A 19392-nucleotide genomic window follows, 5' to 3' on the forward strand; every position below is an offset into this window, starting at 1 on the left:
GGGCTTTTTTATTTTTTTATTTTTAAAAGTTACGCGTCTTTAGAAAAGCACAACTGTCCCTCTTTTTTTGCGTATATATATTGTTTTTTTCTAGGCTAGCGATATTACAGGGATATGTTCAAAAATATCTGGTCGACGTCACCTACCACTGACCAGCTGGCCACAATTACAGATACCGAGATAAGCGGCGTCAAAGTTAGGGACAATCTGGCGTCTGGAGCGATTTCACGATTTTTGTTTCCGATTTTTTTTTTTGGCATAATGCAAAATTTGTTTTTTCTTATTTGTCATTTTGCTCTAGTTTGTTGTAAAACAAATTTCCGTCAGAACAATTAAACCTTGCCGTGCGCGAAGCCCCAAATTTGGAAAAAAAACTCCAGCCGCCGGAAATTGCTCGTCACAAGCTCCACCTTTTAACTTTTTTTTCTCGCGAAGTACGCATGCAGGAGAAAAGCGGATTGCAGTTTTAAAGCTATTCTATGCCTTGCGCATAGGCATAAAAATATGAAGAAAAACAATGCGCGTGTACACGCACGTTCGTTCTCTCTTGGAATCACCCCAAAGCCACAGCAATCATAAGTCCAAACCGCGTTCGAGTCAAAGTCAAAACCCAACGATTCAAAGAACAAAGCGTCTGCGAGTCTGCGAGTTGAAACAAAGAGTACAAAATCAAAGGACCAAGGGTCGAAGCCACAGCGCTGCAATAAAAAGTCCAAACCACGTGTGAGTCAAGATCAAAGCTGAACTAGTTAAAGTCCAAACCGTCTGTGAGTCAAAGTCCACACTCAGACTACAACCAAGGAATCCCGGAGAAGAATGCTTCGCGTTCAAGCGTCGTCGTTGTTAGACAGAGGGGTGCATGGTTTTTAAAATGCAGAAAATAGAACATCAGCGTCACTGATAGTAGCCACCTCAAATTCGTCCGTAAGCAACTATTTTAAACCCAAGGTGTTATTTGAGTTTAATCGGAACACCCCGGGGTCTTAGAGCAGATGAGAGAGCTCACCTTTGTAAGTATCAAAACCCGACCGTTTAGCGTAATACGGCCTCTAAATTCTGAGGGTGCTTCCGAAAATAGAAGCCGGCGAAACACTGCAATCAGAACATTCCAACTCACACTCTGTTCCAATATATCCTTATTCTTTCTTCGCAAAAACCAGAAAAGGAGCGCATAAAGGGCGGAAGATACCAATTTTTCCCTTCGAATGAACACGTTACATGTCGGCCGAGTGACATAAGTAATCCATGGATGTGTCCCACTATAAATTAAAATTGACAGGCGGTCGCAAGGCTCTGTGTTTTGTAAAAAAAGGCTCTCTGTTTTATTCGTAATAGACTCATTCGCAGCTTGTGAATTTACAGAAAAAACGGCTCTATTACGAAATATTTTATGAGTAGTGCAAATACGACCTTTAGACAAGCACTTTTTTTATCCGTTGGGTCTCTTCTTTTATCCGCTTCCCACATTTCTTCGCCTTTTAGTTGTCAACTCTCCAGACTTGTTTCTCGGTTTCATCCAATGTCATTACTATATTGATTTGCCTTCCTCGCTTTGATTTTCGAGGCAAGACCATCTCGTGTCTTATGGATGCATTGTTTTTTTAACGCTACTGCCTCAGTTATTACTAAAGAAACTCCTTTTTTAAGTGCAATGCACTTCTTAAGCGACCCTGAACCTGCGTCCACCGTGTCCGCATCACATACCCACGTGGGGGATTGGCCAGGAATCTCCTCGTCTTCCTTGGCAACGGGGGGAGATGGGCGCGCGCTGCCTGGCCGCTGACATGGCACATACCCACGTGGGGGATTGGCCAGGAATCGGGCGTGAGAAGGGCTAATGCACCCGCTTAAAGGAGTAGTGACACGAAATTTCAAAGCTGAGATCCGCTCTAGCAATCAAGTACAACGACAACAGGTGTCTGTGAATAAATGCATCTTTTTTTCTTTGTAGTTGTGTGTGTGTGTGGGATCTCTCTTTCGTGAACATTACCGAACCGCGCAAATTCAACTCGTGCATTCGCACTTTCACATTCTTTCCCTCGGGGAAATGCGGGGAATTTTGTTCCTCAAGGGTAAGGTTGCGGTGTTTAATGACTCCATTGCGCTATACAAAGCCCTCACGGGCCGTCCCCGCGGAATCGCCATGTGGGCTGTACTACGAAACCTAACTGGACCAAATTCTAGGTTAATGTTTTTTTGAGACAATACAGAACGTGGAACGTAATCTGGGGTGATCACCGCATTCGGACAAAACAAAGCACGCACATTGAGCCTTATTGTGCTCCTGGCGTTCTGACTCAACGTTTTCTGTAGCGGCAGGGATCATGGCTAGGATTCATTCAGCCTCATCATGATAAGGATCACGGTACAAAATTCCCAAAAGAACAACACCGCATCCTTCCTCCTAACAGTACACTCATCCGCCAGTGTCTCTAAGAAAAAAAGCGAAGCACCGATGGTGTCTTTTGCACTAACATGCTCTGGCTCTGCACTAATAGGCTCTGCACTAGCATGAGGGCGATGAGCCGCCACAGTAAGTAGTCAGACAGTGATCTTGTTATTCCTTCCGCTCCTGACATGACTGAAGAGCTGTTCATCTCCAAGTAATGGTGTAGCGGGCAATTTTACGACGTATACGTATACGTATACATAGGTACATTACCCTACATCGACATTGTCATTACTATGATTACTAATATGTGTGAAATGTGACAGGAATCATGAGAAAATGTCGTGATTTAACTACAGTTGCGCGGGCAAGTGTTCGCTTGGAGCCAACCATACATCATATCCAGAGACAAAACTAATTTAGAAAAGAGATAACAGATGCCACTTATTGGCTCTGCGGCTTTGAGTCCGCCGTGTTGCTCTGATGAGCAGAGGCCGCCCTAAAATAAATGGTTCCAGGTGCTTCCCCAACTAACAAAACTCTGACGGGAAAGTGCTAGTTGAGCGAAGCTGGGCAGTGAATATTTATTTTCAATCGCAAAGCTATCTGGTGACATTAGAGAGTTATAACAGAACGATGAAACAGTCCCGGTACGGTACCCGGTGCACTTGCGTAGGCATAAAACCAGTTTTTCCTCCTATGCGCACGCGCAGTAGCACCGGCCGTCTAGCGGGTACCATTCCAGGACCAGTTATCCGGTCTGCTGTAACCCTCTATTAATATCGGGCCCTGCTTCTGGGACGTTCGGCGACCGGCCGATTTTCCAAAACAAGTTTCCGCTCCCCGTGAATTCAACTCCCTCATACAGGCACACGTAAACACAATCATGCATGCTACAGCACTAATGGTAGTCAGCTAACGAAAGATGGTCGGGTAAACCTGTTTCTTATTCAACGGCTACAGTATTATGTTTCCACGCTTCAAACATTTTTCTGCCAATTCATTGCATGAAATGCAGTTATGAGATAGTATTCTTCTATTTAAACTTGGAACAGCTGCATCCACTGCTGTAGGTTGCGTTGATTTTGAATAGTTACTAGCAAAATTCTTCCGTGCATCGTTTATATGTCGGTTCACCCGGTTTTATGGGGAGCATTGCCATGTTCTTCTCGGCTTTTAACACAGTAACGGCTTTTAGTGGTGGAGCGGTACTGTACTAAAAGCAGAATTTCTTCGATGCTTTTGTGTGTGCCTCGTAGCACCACTGTAAATACCGCGGAGTATTTTATGACCGCATGGGTATCAAACCGTCATTACCCTCTGCATCTAAACAGCTATCTTAAATGTCAGTGGATCGCCGCGAAAGGGGTGGGACAAAGCAGATACGCAAGCTCAAACGAGAACCTTCAATTATGGGCTGTAAACTGCCGACCCTTCTGTCTTCCCCTTGAGCTGAGGGGGAAGGCACGGGGGCACTAAGAGTTTTCACGGTAATAAATTTTTGGTGACAAAATAAATGCATGCTTTCTTGCGCAAAATACGACCGATATTTTTGTTGCTGTCATACGCACCATTACACAAACAACAAACTTTGGAACTAACCACAGCGACGCTGTATCACGGCCCCCGGTTGAAATATTGGTCTATGAGCCTATTCGAAAAAGGTCAGGAATTAACAAAACATGATTATTCTAGTAGGTGGCATTTAGTAAGGTACAACAAGTGGCCTGAGTGAGGCAAGAAACAAAGTAAATGCGGGAATTGTTGGCTGAAGAAAATTTGAGGTAATGTAAGTTGACGCGAAATTAGGACATGCTACGTCGCCATGGCTAAGGTATGAGTTATTCCGGACGTAGTGTTCTTGTGTCATTCTTCAGAATCGCACGGCTTTGTGATTACTTTGTAGATAGACTGGGTTTGTGAAAGGTTGTCAGACAAGGCGACACAATTTTACCGCTATCGTTAAACACTTTAATGGAGGGATGACGAAGTGTCAACTATGGGCCGAATGGTGGGACCACGTGGCTTTCAATACGATATCGATTAGTTAAGGTATTTAAGAGAAGGCTCACGACAATTATTCAAGAACATTTTTAGTCTAATAAAAAGAAGTTGGAAGCATCTTTGGCATTAACGTTCCTAGCCGACCTATCAGCAGAAGTAACGAAGTGCCAAAAGAAGTACAAAATATTTGAAATCTATAGGTGGCTGGTTTAAAATGCCTCGGCAATCCATTCCTCTCCCTCTCAAACTGGATTGTCTGCCTAACGCGGTAGATTCATGTGCGTCCGAGCAATCGTTTTCGGACGCGGCGTGGCAACCTATCAGGTTGGGCGCGTGCGGGAGCGGCCGCTGCGGAGGGTCATCTGGCAGCCAAAGCTGTTCTCGGGGTGGAGACGCGCGCGGGGACGCGTCCTTTTCCGCTCACGTGTTCGATACTTAATCCGCATACCTTTATCCGGCCTGAGAAGTACGCAGCTATGCCCTAAAAGTCTCAGTGTTCACATTTTTTTGCTCTAGCATCGGCTTCAACTGCTTGTCACTTCCTGTCTTGTCCACTATCATCAGCATGTCGCTTCCTAGTTGGCCGCCATGCATTGGCCGCAGACTGGACTCTACAACCCTGCACGCGAGGAAACCACCAAGACACTGCGGGAACGCACGAGGACCATGAGTCGGCGGTGCATGAAAACTCAAAAGCAACCTCCATTGACTGCTTCAGCAACAGATTGGCCTGCTTTGCCCACGTCTAATCGGCTCGCACTTCTAGCTTCTTCTCGCAGCCGTGGCAAATGACGGGAGAAGTTCCCATGGCTTGCAGAGCCATAACGGGAGCCGCTCCTGAAGGTCTGGGCATCCGGTGGGCCTAAAAATCAACCACTCCTTGCCACAACGAAACCTCGGATTCCTTCCAAGCCTGGACTCCAGGAAGCACGAGTTTATCACCAGCATGCCGCGTGTCCGCAGCCAGGCTCCCACTCGACAGGTGAGTGTCTCAGCTGATCCCTCCTAACCCTCATCTACACAGTCGGTCGATCCTCCTGCCGCCAACACTTCACTCCCCAAACTATGCACCCAACCACCTCTTCGTTACCTTCTCCTACCCCACAATTCAATCTCTTGTCCGCCCCTACCTCGTCCTCCCAAGTCATGCGGCCCATTGATATGCACGTTGGTATCCATGACATTGTCAGTGCCACAATGGATCAAATCCTCCTCTCCTTGCTTGAACAAATAGTCCCTCCCGTCATATCTCAAGCTCTATCTCCCATTCTCCCTGCACTTCAAAACCTTACCACCCGCATTGCTTGGCTTGAAGACGACCACCTTCCGCATAAACTCACACCCACCTCTGCCGAAGATTACGATTCTATGCAAAATTATTGCTACTACATTGGCGTCGAACCATCCCCATCTCCGTAAATCTTCATATCCTGGAAATTGAATAGTCACGGGTTCCGAAGAATGAAAAATCTGCTACATCACCTCGAATTCACTGTACAGCACCCAGAGACATCTGGTATTTAAAAAGCTGAAGGATAAACCTGACTGCATGGCTATGGGGTGTTTTTGCAACCAAGTATTAGCCATCGTCGCCGAGGCACCGCAGATATCAGTGCCACAGCTACAAAGACACTAACCTTCGTGCGTAAAGACTTTCCTACCACCAAAAATGAAAAGACGCATGTTAACACACCCACGAACGAACATGTCAGCACCACTACTCTGGTAGGTGACCATCGACCCATGGTCATCAGCGTGTACTGTAGCATCAATTAGCCTTCAGCACATTTCCCTCTCCGCTACACACTCTCATCCCTACTGCGAGCGCTCGCGACACCGTCCTGCTTTTCGGTGATTTGTCCTCATTCTATGTGGGCATATGATCATGTGGTAACACTCGGCCGTAAAATTTATCACTTTTGTCAAAAGTCACAAATTCACACTCCTAACCAAACCATCTGCCTCTACATGACTGGTTGACAGCTCGGGAGTCGGACACCACCCCAGACCTCGCATGGATGAGTACCTCCCGGGGCAACATGGGAGAATACTGAAGAAACTCTAGGAAGCGATCATTACATTCTCGAAATGCATGTTCATTGAAGTTCCCGCATCCTCCGCCCTAGCACCAAATTTCGCCGGGCAAAACTTGTCAACTGGTTAAACGAGACCGCAGCTTTCGATGCCACTGACACGCGTCATATGTCCATAGACCCGTGTAGCATTGAATATATTCAACGATATGCCGACACAGTAAAGATATCGCACGTACCGGCGAGAGTCCCCATGTTGATAGCCACCTTGTGTCATTATGGGACAAGCGTCACCGGTTAATCAAACGCTGGTGCCTAAACAAACACAATATGACTCTCCCCTCAAGAATCGTAGCACTAGAGCAGGAATGCGGGCAATACGCCGACAAGATAACCTCACAGTACTGGCTTTACTTTTGCAATTGGATGAATAGCTATCTTCACACCTCCTTTGTCTGGAACGTATTCAGATCCCTTCTTGGAGGGAGCGAACCTCACCACACCCTTTAGAAAATACTACTGGCAGAGTGCCTTGATCAACCCGGCCTTATAGAAGACATTCTCCCTTCATACGCCCATGGAATACTCGATGTCGAGTATATATGCGATCAACCAGATGATGTGGATACCGGAACTAACTCCAAATTTTCTTTGGCGGAACTCCGGTTGTCCCTATGTCAACTATACTGATGCGCAGACCCTGGTCCGGATGGCCTAAAATGCACCGTAACCTTCCTGAATCCAAATTAGAAGAGCTTCTGACGCACATAAAAAAGGTATGGCTTTTTTGGAAGTCTGCCGCCAGAATAGAAAGAGTCCCACGTTACCCTCATATCGAACACGACAATCCAGCATCTTCAACGACAAACCTCCGACCTATATAGATGATCTCTTGTATTGGCATATTAATACGAAAACTGGCTTTAACTCACATTTAATGGCATCTGGAGGCAGGATACCATTGCGCCAATACCCTGATTAGTTCCGGAAAACATGTCAGCACCCATGACATAGCCCTCCGTATTCAGGAAGACGTCTTTGAAATCCCAAGCACTGCCCACCTCCGTACTATCGTCGGCGTGGATATAAAAACGGTTTTGATGACGTTTCTCATGACGCGATCCTCCAAAGCCTGCAAGAAATCCTCCCGGCACAGGCCTTTACAATTATATCAGAGACTTTCTATCCAATCGCTCGGCCCGCATCATTGTATCTAACAATCAACCGCCAGCGCCCTTCTCCATACGTTGTGGTGCGCCTCAAGGCTACATCCTGTCGTTCATTCTGTTCAATCTTACCGTGAAAAACCTTCCCTCTCAATTATTTTTGGTTCCTCATCTCCGCCATGCTATTTACGCCAACTATATCACAATTCGGAGCTTCCAAGGTAGTCCGGGTACTCAGGAGCGGGTCCTCCAGGATGGCTTAGATATATTCAAGCTCATACAAGATCCATTGGCCTGGAATGCTCCCCTGAAAAATAAGAATATGTCGTTGTTATTAACCAGAGCAGGAGACAAACACGTCTATCGTTCCGTCATCAGCCTCACTATCAATGGCCACCCAATCCCCCGCCGTCCACACATCCGCATCATCGGCTTTATTTGGCAACAAGACGGGAAGAGCACAGTATAAATCAAACCTATAATCAAACAGATGAATTTAATCAATAACATGCATCGTCGAGCCACCCGCAACAACATAGGCCTCAAAGAAGACGAACTTCGCAATATAGTAGACGCAACTATTTTTTCCAGTGTTTTGAACGCCCTTCCCTACCTTCAATTCACAAAACCTCAATACAATAAATTTGAATTGCCCTCCGGAAATGCCTACAAAGGAACTCGGTGTGCCCATGTACGTCCCAAACTATGTCCCTGCCGATACGGCCCTCCACACTACACTTGAGGAGACAGTAGCCACCTACACACGCTCACGACGGCAACCTAAGGCCGCCCAATCCTGGCTTATGTAGGGTTATGGAAAATTTCACCTCTGTCCTCTACCAAAAAAGCCTCCACCATAGGACCCAATTCCTAGAATAACGGCCAAAGCCATCACGCGTCACAGGTCCCGTCTCCAGACTCCGGCAGGAGCCGAAGCACAGCCATCCATCTATCCAGGCCATCACGTGGCACATATTACACAGGCGCCATATTTACAGACAACATATTTACAACTTTCTCAGTATGTCCACGTGAAGAGATCATCCACCAACATTATAATGTACGTACCTTCTCCTGAAGCTGCTGAAAAACAAGACGTTGCCAAATGGGTAATGCTGCAATACCACTCGACTGACCAAATTCCAATCCGCCCGGACAGTCAAGGAGCCCTCCGAGAATTCGCAACTAACTCCTTACCTGCGGACATTCATCACTACTTGAAATTCTAGATGGCAGCCAACAGTCACCTGCGCGCCGCTCATCCTAAGGCTCCGAGGCAACAGCTTAACGACCTTCACAGTTCGCGCCGCAACCTTCCTCTTCCTACTTCTGATCTTACACGCCGCGAAGGCACTTATATTCACCACGCTCAGACTCTCTCCCTCCCTTGTGACCTCATTCTTTCCTATATAATTATTCAAGCTGGCACGCCCCACTGTCAGGTGTGTGGTGCCTATCCAGACGTCAGACATACTTACTGGACTTGTCCTCACGCCGGGCGATCACCCCAATTCCTTCATCTACACCTTTTACCACTCTACATTTCATACTCATTGGAAAGCTGGTCCGCTCCACCACCACATCTCGCCCGGTCCTCTGTCCGCGCCCGGCACATTGCCCACTTGCGGGGCCTTGACTCCTGCGGAGTACACGTGTGAGCTCATTCCCGGCCCACGAGACCCCCATTTTCGGCAGGCCGGACATGGGCCACTTCAAATAAAAATTCATCTCTCTCTCTCTTGCAAAAGTGGTGCCGGGACCCACGCAAAACGTAAAGAATGTCACGAGATCCCGTCGAAAAAGGAAACGTTGCGTATTGCTGTGTTCTACTTCTCCCACGAAAATGAAGATAGTGTCTGTATTTACAGGGGCCATAAAGACAAAATACGAGTTTGCTTTATTCGAAAGATTTCTTGTTCTCTAGTGCCCCCAGCACTTGTCCGGAAGCAAACGATGCTTTCTTCATTGCGAAATTAATCAATTTAAGCAAGAAATTTGACTTTCACACCAAAACGTGTGTTCGAACGACGTTGGCAATGACATCATAAAAACTGGTCTTTCAGCTAAACTTGGTTTGGAACGGAGACTTGTTTTATGTTAGTCAACCTAGACGGCGCCACCACACCGTGACAAGCCGTTTTCTGCCTTTGGTTTATTTGTGATAGTATTTAAACCTGGCTTGTTTTTGTTGATGGAGAAAATAATTGTAATAATTGTTTCGTAAAACATAGTACTCGCAGGACAACTATGGTCCCGTAAGACAGTGTCACTTGCATCAATCGGCCAGTGTCGTAAGCCACGCAGTGCTGTGCATCTAAACCAAGCATAGTGCGCGCACTACCAACAGCAGCACGCATCGGTACTTCTATGTCTAGGTGTGTTTTCGTAACTTCCACTGTTTATCCCACCATTCTTACTGATATAAAAAGAATGGGCCCTTAACTTACGCGCAAATAGCTTGTTCGGCAAGCTTATAGGCTCTGCCTAATTAACGTTTGCTTTCGACGGCCTCCGCCAATCGCAGAGCTGGCTGGTATGACATCACAGGTTCCGTTGCGGGAAATGAGCTAGTGGGCTGCATGCCCATCCCCTTTTTTCTTAATTATATAGCTTATTTGAGCGAACTTTACGTTAACAGTTGTGTCAGCATGATTCTGACGAGACAATCTTTTCAATGAACCAAAGTTTTGTTTTGTCTTCATGGCCCGTTTAAGCAGTCTGAGAAGAATTTAATTTAAATTCTAGTGCCCGTTGCAGAGCTTTGAAACAACAAATTTTGGTGTCCAATTCTAGCATTTCCCGCGATAAAAACGGGCTCCGTACCTTGAAAATAAACGGATCGCACAGCTGCTAAATTCGTCTGAATGAGATCGATAAAAATTTTGAAAGGAGTTGAATAAAATTTAAATAAAACGAAAAGCGATGTGGAATAAAGGTTTAGCAATTATGGTATATCAGTATACTTGTGACATTTGTGAAAGTGAACAATGTGAAAGTTTTCGGAAATATCAAAGAAACTGTAGCATAGGCACGTTTAGACAATGCTAATAGAATGCATTAAAAGACAGGCACAACATCCCTGTTACTTTGGAATATTATTTCTGAACTGCGAAGGAGAGAAAATGGTGGTAGCTTCGAAAATAATTGTTTTAAATGGAAGCATATATCTCACGCCCAGCCGAAATTGCCAACAGGCCTTACATTTGTATTCAAAAACGACAATGTATATTTCTGCGCCAATTTCCTGGAATGAAAGCACACATTTCGAGAAGACGCAATTTTTGCGCTCGATGTCAGAAACAGATGCCTGGATTACGCTATTGTTCAACAATGGACCCTACTATTTTTGGCCAACATTAGTCTTATCACGCAAAAACTCATTTCCTTGGGAGGAAAAAGACAACAAACACCTTACCGTTTCAGCGCTTGTAAGATTGGCGTTATTCTGCCTGACATTTCCTGCTGCAAGTGAGGGCTACAGCTAGGAAACAAAGGGAGCACATTTAGGTCGAGCGGGAAAGGGCGACAATCTCGGCGCTAAATATTTCGATCATGTTCGAACTTTGTAGATGAACAGGATTTTTAAAAAGCAGCCTTCATTTATTCAACCATTTTATGTTCTAATACGGCGGCAGGCACATGAAACGATTCGACGACTGGCATACGTGGCGCCATTAACAGTTAGTTTGGCGCGAAGCTTTTGAAATGGCTAAACTTTGCTAGGTGCTACACACGTTAACCAATACTACCTGTTTCACCTCTCTCGAGTAGCCCACTTCCTACAAAATCAAGATACAGCTGCACTCCGCGTAAGGTATAGGGCCGACTCAACAATATGGGGACACGAAGGTTCTTTGTTGTTCAATTTATTGGGGTAGCAGTGACCTGTACGTGTAATTTAGCTTTTGGCACAAGTCTTGTTTACATGCTGTGCTTTCATGTTCATGTGAAGTGAATTGGTTTTGGGCCCGTTAGGAGGGATATGGCTGTGTGTGTGGCCCTTTTTCTCGGGAAACGACGCGCAGAGGAAGCATAGGAAAAAACAGTGCATTCCTGCCTGTGTACCTTACAAACTGAGAACGACAGCCGACTGGACAAGAACTGGGTGGCGATTACGATACTCCCTCATGCGATATATACATTTGGGCGCAGCATTAGCGCGCTGAGGTAGCACTGAATCTTGGGTTCTCTCGACGGCAGCGATGATGGGCCTCTACGTCGGAGGTGCGAAGTGCGTCTCAGGAAGGGACCGCAAACTGCGTGTTAAGCGAAAGCCAAGCGTCGCCCGTCGAGCATCTCGTGCGGGCACAGCATACTGCCCCCTCCTCTGCCCACCGCACACTTTCGGAGAGCGCTGGTTCGCGCCGCCACGGCGAACCGCCCTCCCCTCCCGATTTCGCGGCCCTTTCCTCCTTTGCTTTCTTTCATCGTTCGCTTCTTTTTAGATGCAACGCATCTCTTTAACTCGCCTTCTCCCGCTTTGTCGTGGCGTAGTCCGCATCCCTCCCCCTTTCTCCTCGCCGCGGCAGCTTCGCGCTCCGCCGCTCTCACCGCAGCGCCATCTGTGCGTCAGCGCGGTCAGCGCGCCGCTTGTGCTCGGTTAAAAATTTGCACCATCTTCCCGCGAGGGGAACCATGGGGTAGATGCGACGCATCAGGGGTGAACATACTGCGTAAATAGGGTACACAACAACAGCAATCCACACGCTGACATCGCTAACATAACGGAAACGCCACGGCAACCCCCGCTGCGTCGCATCTGCCCCATGGTTCCCCTCGCGGAAAGATGGTGTAAATTTTTCCCTCGTCACGCTTTCCATCGTTCGACCGGTTACGCCGACAAAGAGGCTCAGCCCCTAGACGGCCGCCAAGGAGCTGCACCATAAAACACCGCTTCTATAGACCGTTCCATCGGGCGAGGGGGAAACGTACTCTTGGACTCAGCGGCCGCGGCGCGCGGACCGCCTTTCCCCTTCTCTGGAGTGTGCGCGCCGATCACGGCGGGCCTGGCGCGGCTGCTCCTTTGCATTGACAACGCTTTGTAGGCATCGCGCGTGCGGGTTTAACTGTAATTTACTATACTTTACGCATTATTTTAATGAAATGTTTATAATACATGAGCCAGACTAGCAGCTTGTGAGTTGCGCAGTTAATAGCACACAAGATTTTTGCCAATTTTGTTCTTGTGAGCTCTTTCTGTACGCTCCTCCCTTGGAGTAGGGGCAGAAAATTCTTCTACCTTCTTTCCAAATTAAAATGGGTAACTGAAACTTGCCTGTGCCGCAGATGGTATTAGTTCCATCTCCACAGCTGCTGCGGTCACATTGCGGCATACCCGGCTCCAAGTATTAGTGGGCTGGCGTTGGCGATTTCCACAGTGACACCTCCCTAGGTTGTCCCTTTCCCCAGTCAATCTGAGCGAAAGGGGGAGGAGGCTACTGAAGGGGATTCCACCTCCATTTTTCCCCCATCCCCGACTCTGGCAAAATAAAGTTGTTCACTCCCTCACTTCAGCCAAGAGTTCAGCCTATTACCCAAATATGATGTCTCTTTGTCGGCAACATCAAACCTAGATAAAAGCAACGCAAAAGCGAAATCTTGTCTGGTTGCCCAACAGCGGACGCTTAATAAGATGCTTAATAATGAGTTGCCCAACGGCGGACTCTCCACAGGAGCTGTGTTGTTCACTTTATTTATGTTGTACTTTAGTACTGCAGAGCAGCTTGAAATTCTAGAGAGAGGAAGATTTGTTTATCGTTGGCGACAGTGGTGGCTGAGGGTGAGGTGTTTATATACCGATAATATTTAATACAAACTATGTAACATGTCAAATACTTACTAAGTCCCAAAACAACCTGTATTAAACTCTGCAGGGATATGAAGCCAGAAGTATGTTACACGGAAGTCGACACGCGCTTCTGCTTGTTGCTCATGGGCGCCGGGCGTATCATCGTTAGATCGTTTTCATAAACACCAGTTTTTGCACGTACAGTGATAAAAATACCCGCTTTACGCGATCCCGGACACAGACACGCAAACAAAAAAATTGTGACGAAGTATTGCAAACAAATGTTCGACACGGTATCGTTTACCCACTGCGGACCACGCTACCTCGAGGCGAATTTCAGCTCCACCGCAGCCCGAAAAGCCGCCAATTTAAGCCAGATCGCTTAAACTGGTCTTATGCAACAACTTTCCTATTCAAAGTATATTACGGAAAACAACGCAGAACGCGCTACGACGAAAAATTCACCGAGCCGCCGTTGGCGCCTATGCGCCGCTGCGCAAACGCCCAAGCCACCGAATCGGCCAGCTACGAAAGGGCGCTCTGCACACAAGATGGCGGCGCCCTCGTTGGAATGATCTATAGACCAACGTTGCTAGTAACGCTAGTAACGTTGCTATAGACCATTCCAAAGAGGGCGACGCCAACTTGCGTGCGCAGCGCCCTCTCGTAGCTGGCGGATTTGCAGGCTTGGGCGTTTGCGCAGCGGCGCATAGGCGCCTGCGGCGGCTCGGTGATTTGTTCGTTGTAGCGCGTTGTACGTTCTTTTCCGCATTATACTTTAAATAGGAAAGTTGTTGCATCGGACGAGTGTAAGCGATCTGGCTTAAATGGGCGGCTTTTTGGGCCGCGGTGGGGCTGAAATTCGCCTCAAGGTAGCTTGGTCCACAGTGGGTAAACGATGCCGTGTCGAGCATGTTTGCATTACTTCGTCACAATTTCTTTTGTTTGTGTGTGTGCGTCCGGGATCGCGTATATCGGGTATTATGATCGCTTTAATGCAAAAACTGATGTTTGTTAAAACGACTAACCGAGATACGATCGGCGCTCATGGGCAACAAACAGAAGCGCGTGTCAGTGTAACATACTTCTGGCTTCATATCACTGCAGGGTTTAATACAGGTAGTTTTGGGTGAACTTAGTATTAGGCCCATTAGATAGTTTGTATATATCTTATCGATATATCAACACCTCACCCTCAGCCACCACTGTCGCCAACAATAAACAAAACTTCCTCTCTCTAGAATTTCCATCCGCTCAGCAGCACAAATTAGCCGTGCAACTAATGTACAACATAAATAAAATAAACAACACGGCTCCTGGAGAGCGTCAAGTAAGGACTTATTAAGCGTCCGCCGTTGGGCAACCAGACAAGCGTTCGCTTTTTCGTTGCTTAGTTTGATGTTGCCGACAGATACATCACATTTGGGGAAAAAGTCTGAACTCTTGGAGTGAGTGAGTGAGTAACTTTATTTTGTCCGAGTCGAGGATGTTGAACAAGGCAGGTGGAATCCCGTTCAGTATTCCCCCACCCAATTCCCCTCAGACTGGCTATGGAAAGGAACCACTTAGGGAGGTAGTAGTCACTGAAAATCGCCAAGGTCATCCCATGTAATACTTGGAGCCGGGTATGCCGCAATGTGGCCGCAGCAACGGTGGAGATGGAACTGATACCATCTGCGGCACAGGAAAGTTTCAGTGACCCATTTTAGTTTGGAAAGAGAGTAGAATTTTCTGCCAGTACTCCAAAGTAGTTGTACAGAAAGAGCTGAGCAAAACAAAATTGCCAAAACTTTTAACGTGCGCAACTCACAAGCTGCTAGTCTGGCTCATTTATTACCAACATTTCATCAAAATATTGCGTAAATTAGTGGTAAACCCGCACGCGCGATGCCTTCAAAGCGTAGTCAAGCCGCGCCAAGCCGCGCCAGGCCCGCCAGGCCCGCCGTGATCGGCGCGCACCCTCCAGAGAGGGGGAAAGGCGGCCGGCGCGCCGCGGCCGCTGAGTATGAGAGTACGTTTCCCCCTCGCCCGATGGAACGGTCTATAGCAAGGTATACGTAACGACACGGCACTATTGTGTCCGAGTTCCTTGCTTTCTTGCAACGTCTTGCCTACAGAGCAGTATTTGTTATACAAGCTATCAATTACGGCGCTTTGTTTAATAAAATTCTCAGAACCTTTACGAGATATTTTAACCAAAAATTGAAGGCGCAGAACGGCCGCCCCCCTCTCACCATGCGACACCATCTACTGCATCCGGAGTATTGGCGAATCGGCCTGCCATGAGTGACGGTACCAGGTGCCGCCTTCTGACAGTAAAAAAGAGGAAGCTCCATGCCCTTTTCTTGCTTCTTTTCACCACAAGGACACGGCTTGGCCCAACAGCTTTGGTACAAACATCTACGCCGATCGACCCGTAATATTGTCTCTATCTCGGATTGTTTTGTTCGAAAACGGCAGGGTAAGAATGTCTGCAAGGATAATTTCATATGGTAGGGGTCAAATCGGTGGGCTCGTTATCATTTCTTGTTTTTCCACCACTGCGAAAAACTTTCCATTGTTTCAACTTTTTTTGTTACTTCTCTTCCAGGTAGAAGCAAAACGCAACAAAAAAAGAAGTTCCGACGTTCGGGGAACACATTACTGCTGGATAGCGAGGTAGTGCAGCCGCGAGGGCAGCCGGTATGTGCACCGGAGAATTCGTATTTAAATTCTTACGCTACTCTGCCTGACGCGAAAAGTCACAGCTTTTTCAGTCCTACAATGCAGAGAAAGCGACTGCCATATCAAGGCAGCCATCTGTATTATGCTGCCCTAACGATCGACGTTATGCAAGTGAACTTAACAGCGCCATCTCTGCTACACGCAGTCTAGTTCATTTAGAAAGCTGACTTAACAAAAAAAAGAAATACGGGAATCATGAACCTATTTAGTCATTTGTGTGCGAAAGTCGCTCGAGCGCATTGCAGCTATGTTTTATTTTTCTTTTCGTCTGCTACCAGCGTTTTTTAATCCCGCTTTGTAACTACCACGAACAACCAACTGATGCAATCTAACCAGTTTCACAACGCCGAACTTTTTTTTGCGTGGAAACTTCAGTAAACTTCAAATTGCGTGCCATTTGCGCATGAACTGATCCGCGAGCAGCTCACCCAGCTTTCCGGTTGAGCGACGTCCGGTCGAAAAACTCTGCTCACAGTGGTTGTTGCATGTGCGGCGCTGCAAATGTGGACTGTAAGGCATCCTTCTATACTTTCTGCTCCAGTCTGCTCCCAATCGCTCACGGCGTCTACGGCTTCCGTTTTTATTTTAGAAATGCAGTTACGCGTAATCGAACATACGGCAGATCAGTTAGGGACAAATCCGGTTCTTCCCAGAGCGATGCTTATCCTGTTATTTGTTTTCGTTATCTCCCTAGTGAGAGATTCCGTATATACGTAATGATAGGAATACGGAATTCATAACGGAGTATTACGCACCAAGGTGTAACTAACACAGATAATCTTCCAAAAGCAAATGAATCAAATGATTTGTCAGAATAGAAAGTTTGACACAGTTTTAATGCGTAGCATTCTCTGCCGAGTACCCCTGCCCAGCCAGGACTATGTAACGCCCTGCATTTCCACAAAAATGCAGAAATCACCGAAGTTCCACCTGCAATCGTTATATTAGCGTAAATAAATACGCACGAAATTTAGAAAGACTACAAAATAACAGATACAAAAATACGAGAAAGTGCGAGCCGTGTAATGCCTTGTATTTCTACAATTGCGCAGATTTCGCGGAAATTCCACCTGTAATCGTTACAATAGCTTAAGTAGAGTTAATATGTCTAACAACATTTAAAAAACTATAAAAATAAGAACAATATAAAAATTACAGAAACCGGCGGACCGTGTAACACACCCTGCATATCCACAATATTGCATATTTCGCAGAAGTTCCACCTATAATTGTTATAACAGCGAGCATGGAGATAATTAGTCGAACGAAATTTCATAAAACTAGAAGCTAGCAAAAATAGTAAAAAATGAGGGAAAATGGTCAACCGTAAAAGCCGTGCATTTTCAGAATAATCCAGATTTCGCCAAAGTTTCAGCAGTAATCATTATAATGGAGATAATTGGTCAAAGAAAATTTTGAAATACTAAACGAATAAGAACAATTTAAAAATTCACGAAAATGGCCAACCGTGCAACCCCCTGCGTTTCACAATAACGCGGATTTCGCGAAAGGCCCAAATGTAATCCTTATAATAGCCTAAATAGAGATAACGGGTCCAGCAAAAGTTCGAAAAAAGTAAAATTAAGAGAAATATATAAAAAAGCATAATACCGCCAACCATACAATGCTCTGCATTTCCACAATAAGGCAGGTTTTGCGTAAGGTCCATATGCAGTCGTTATAATAGCGTAAATGGAGATCAATCAATCAATCAATCAATCAATCAATCAATCAATCAATCAATCAATCAATCAATCAATCAATCAATCAATCATTTATTTGCGTGCCCAGGAACAGTCGGGGGGCCTTTGTGCTGGCGCACGGAAACAGAAACACACGAAACATAATGTACACATCTCTCAAATACAAAATAAAATACAAAATTAAAAAAAAAGAAAAAAAACGAAAGGATAGCTTATGTTGAAGTTACGGAATGAAAGTCATTTAAGTGCATGAACTCAAGTATAAAAGACAAATGCAGAATAAGAGAAGTTGGCAGTTACGCCAATACAAACTCACAGACATGTTTGCGAAACAGAGTAGGGCAATCATTAAATATGTCAAGGTAATAATTGGTACAAAGAACTTTTGAAAAACAAAGAATATAAGAAAAATAAAAAATTACGGAAAATTGCCAACCGTGTAACGCCCTGCATTTCCACAATCATGCATATTTCGTGAAAGTTTCACCTGTAATCGTTATGATAGCATGAATGAAAATAATTTCTCGGACAGGATTAAGAAAAACCAAAAATAAAATTGGTGGTAAAGAATTCACCCTCAACACAAGGTGCATAGGGATGCTACGCATCAGTAGACAATTCTCTGAATTTCTATGGAATTTTTGTGTTTCATTCTTAATAAACCAGATCTACGGCGATACGTGTTTTCCGTATGTAATCCGTAACTCAGTATACAGTCGAACACGGATATATCGAACTCCAAGGGGATCGCGAAATAGTTCGATATATGAAAAATTAGATATAAAAAATATGGGCTCTGAGACCTCATTTGTAGCGGACGACCACTTACCGATCTGCACATTCAAGAATGACAACTAAGTCCGCACTAACGACACAACAGGATGCTTTACTTGCGTGAAAAGAAATCGCTCATCTTGGCCTGCTTCTCTTTCCTGTATATGGAATTAAATACACTGGTCTCGATCTGCTCAAGGATATCCAGGTGCGACAGCCCAGTTCCTCCATGTCGCCGCAACTACGTCGAATGAAGCTGAACGCAGCCACCAGTTCACCGGTGGAGTACGATCGTGTATCCGCATCCTCGTCCGGACGATCTTCGCCGTTCGAGCTATCAGCTTGGGTTCCTGCAACCGCAGCTACGATATCCTCGTCACCGGCGCTCGGAACAGCCTAAACATTCCTGTCAGCGTTCACGAAGTTGCCGGCAGACACTCCGGCTGGAACAGCAGCTGGGAAAAGGGATCACAGCTCGCGAAACGTGTAGTCCATGCCCTCTTCGTCGTCGTCGCCGTCTTCGCAAGCTTCCGAAAATTCAGACGTCACGAAGCCTGCCTTCCGGAAGCCGTTGGCCACGCTCTGCTTTACGCTGTTCCAGGCACCAGTCATCATGTGTTTCGCCCCTACTTGGTCAACTTTAAGCTCGGTGCCCATGCGGAGGTTCATCAAAAGCCTATCGAGGAGTCGCCTCCTGTACCCAACTTTGAACGACTTTGTCGAGTGGTCGAGCGGCTGCAGCCTGGCTGTTGTGTTCGGAAGAAGAAACTTGAAGTCGATGTTGTCGAGCCCGCAGGTGGTTTGGTTGGCC

Source organism: Haemaphysalis longicornis, unplaced genomic scaffold (genome assembly GCF_048455015.1).
Source record: "Haemaphysalis longicornis isolate Haplotype H1 unplaced genomic scaffold, Haemaphysalis longicornis Haplotype H1 scaffold_2, whole genome shotgun sequence".
Lineage (NCBI taxonomy): Eukaryota > Metazoa > Arthropoda > Arachnida > Ixodida > Ixodidae > Haemaphysalis > Haemaphysalis longicornis.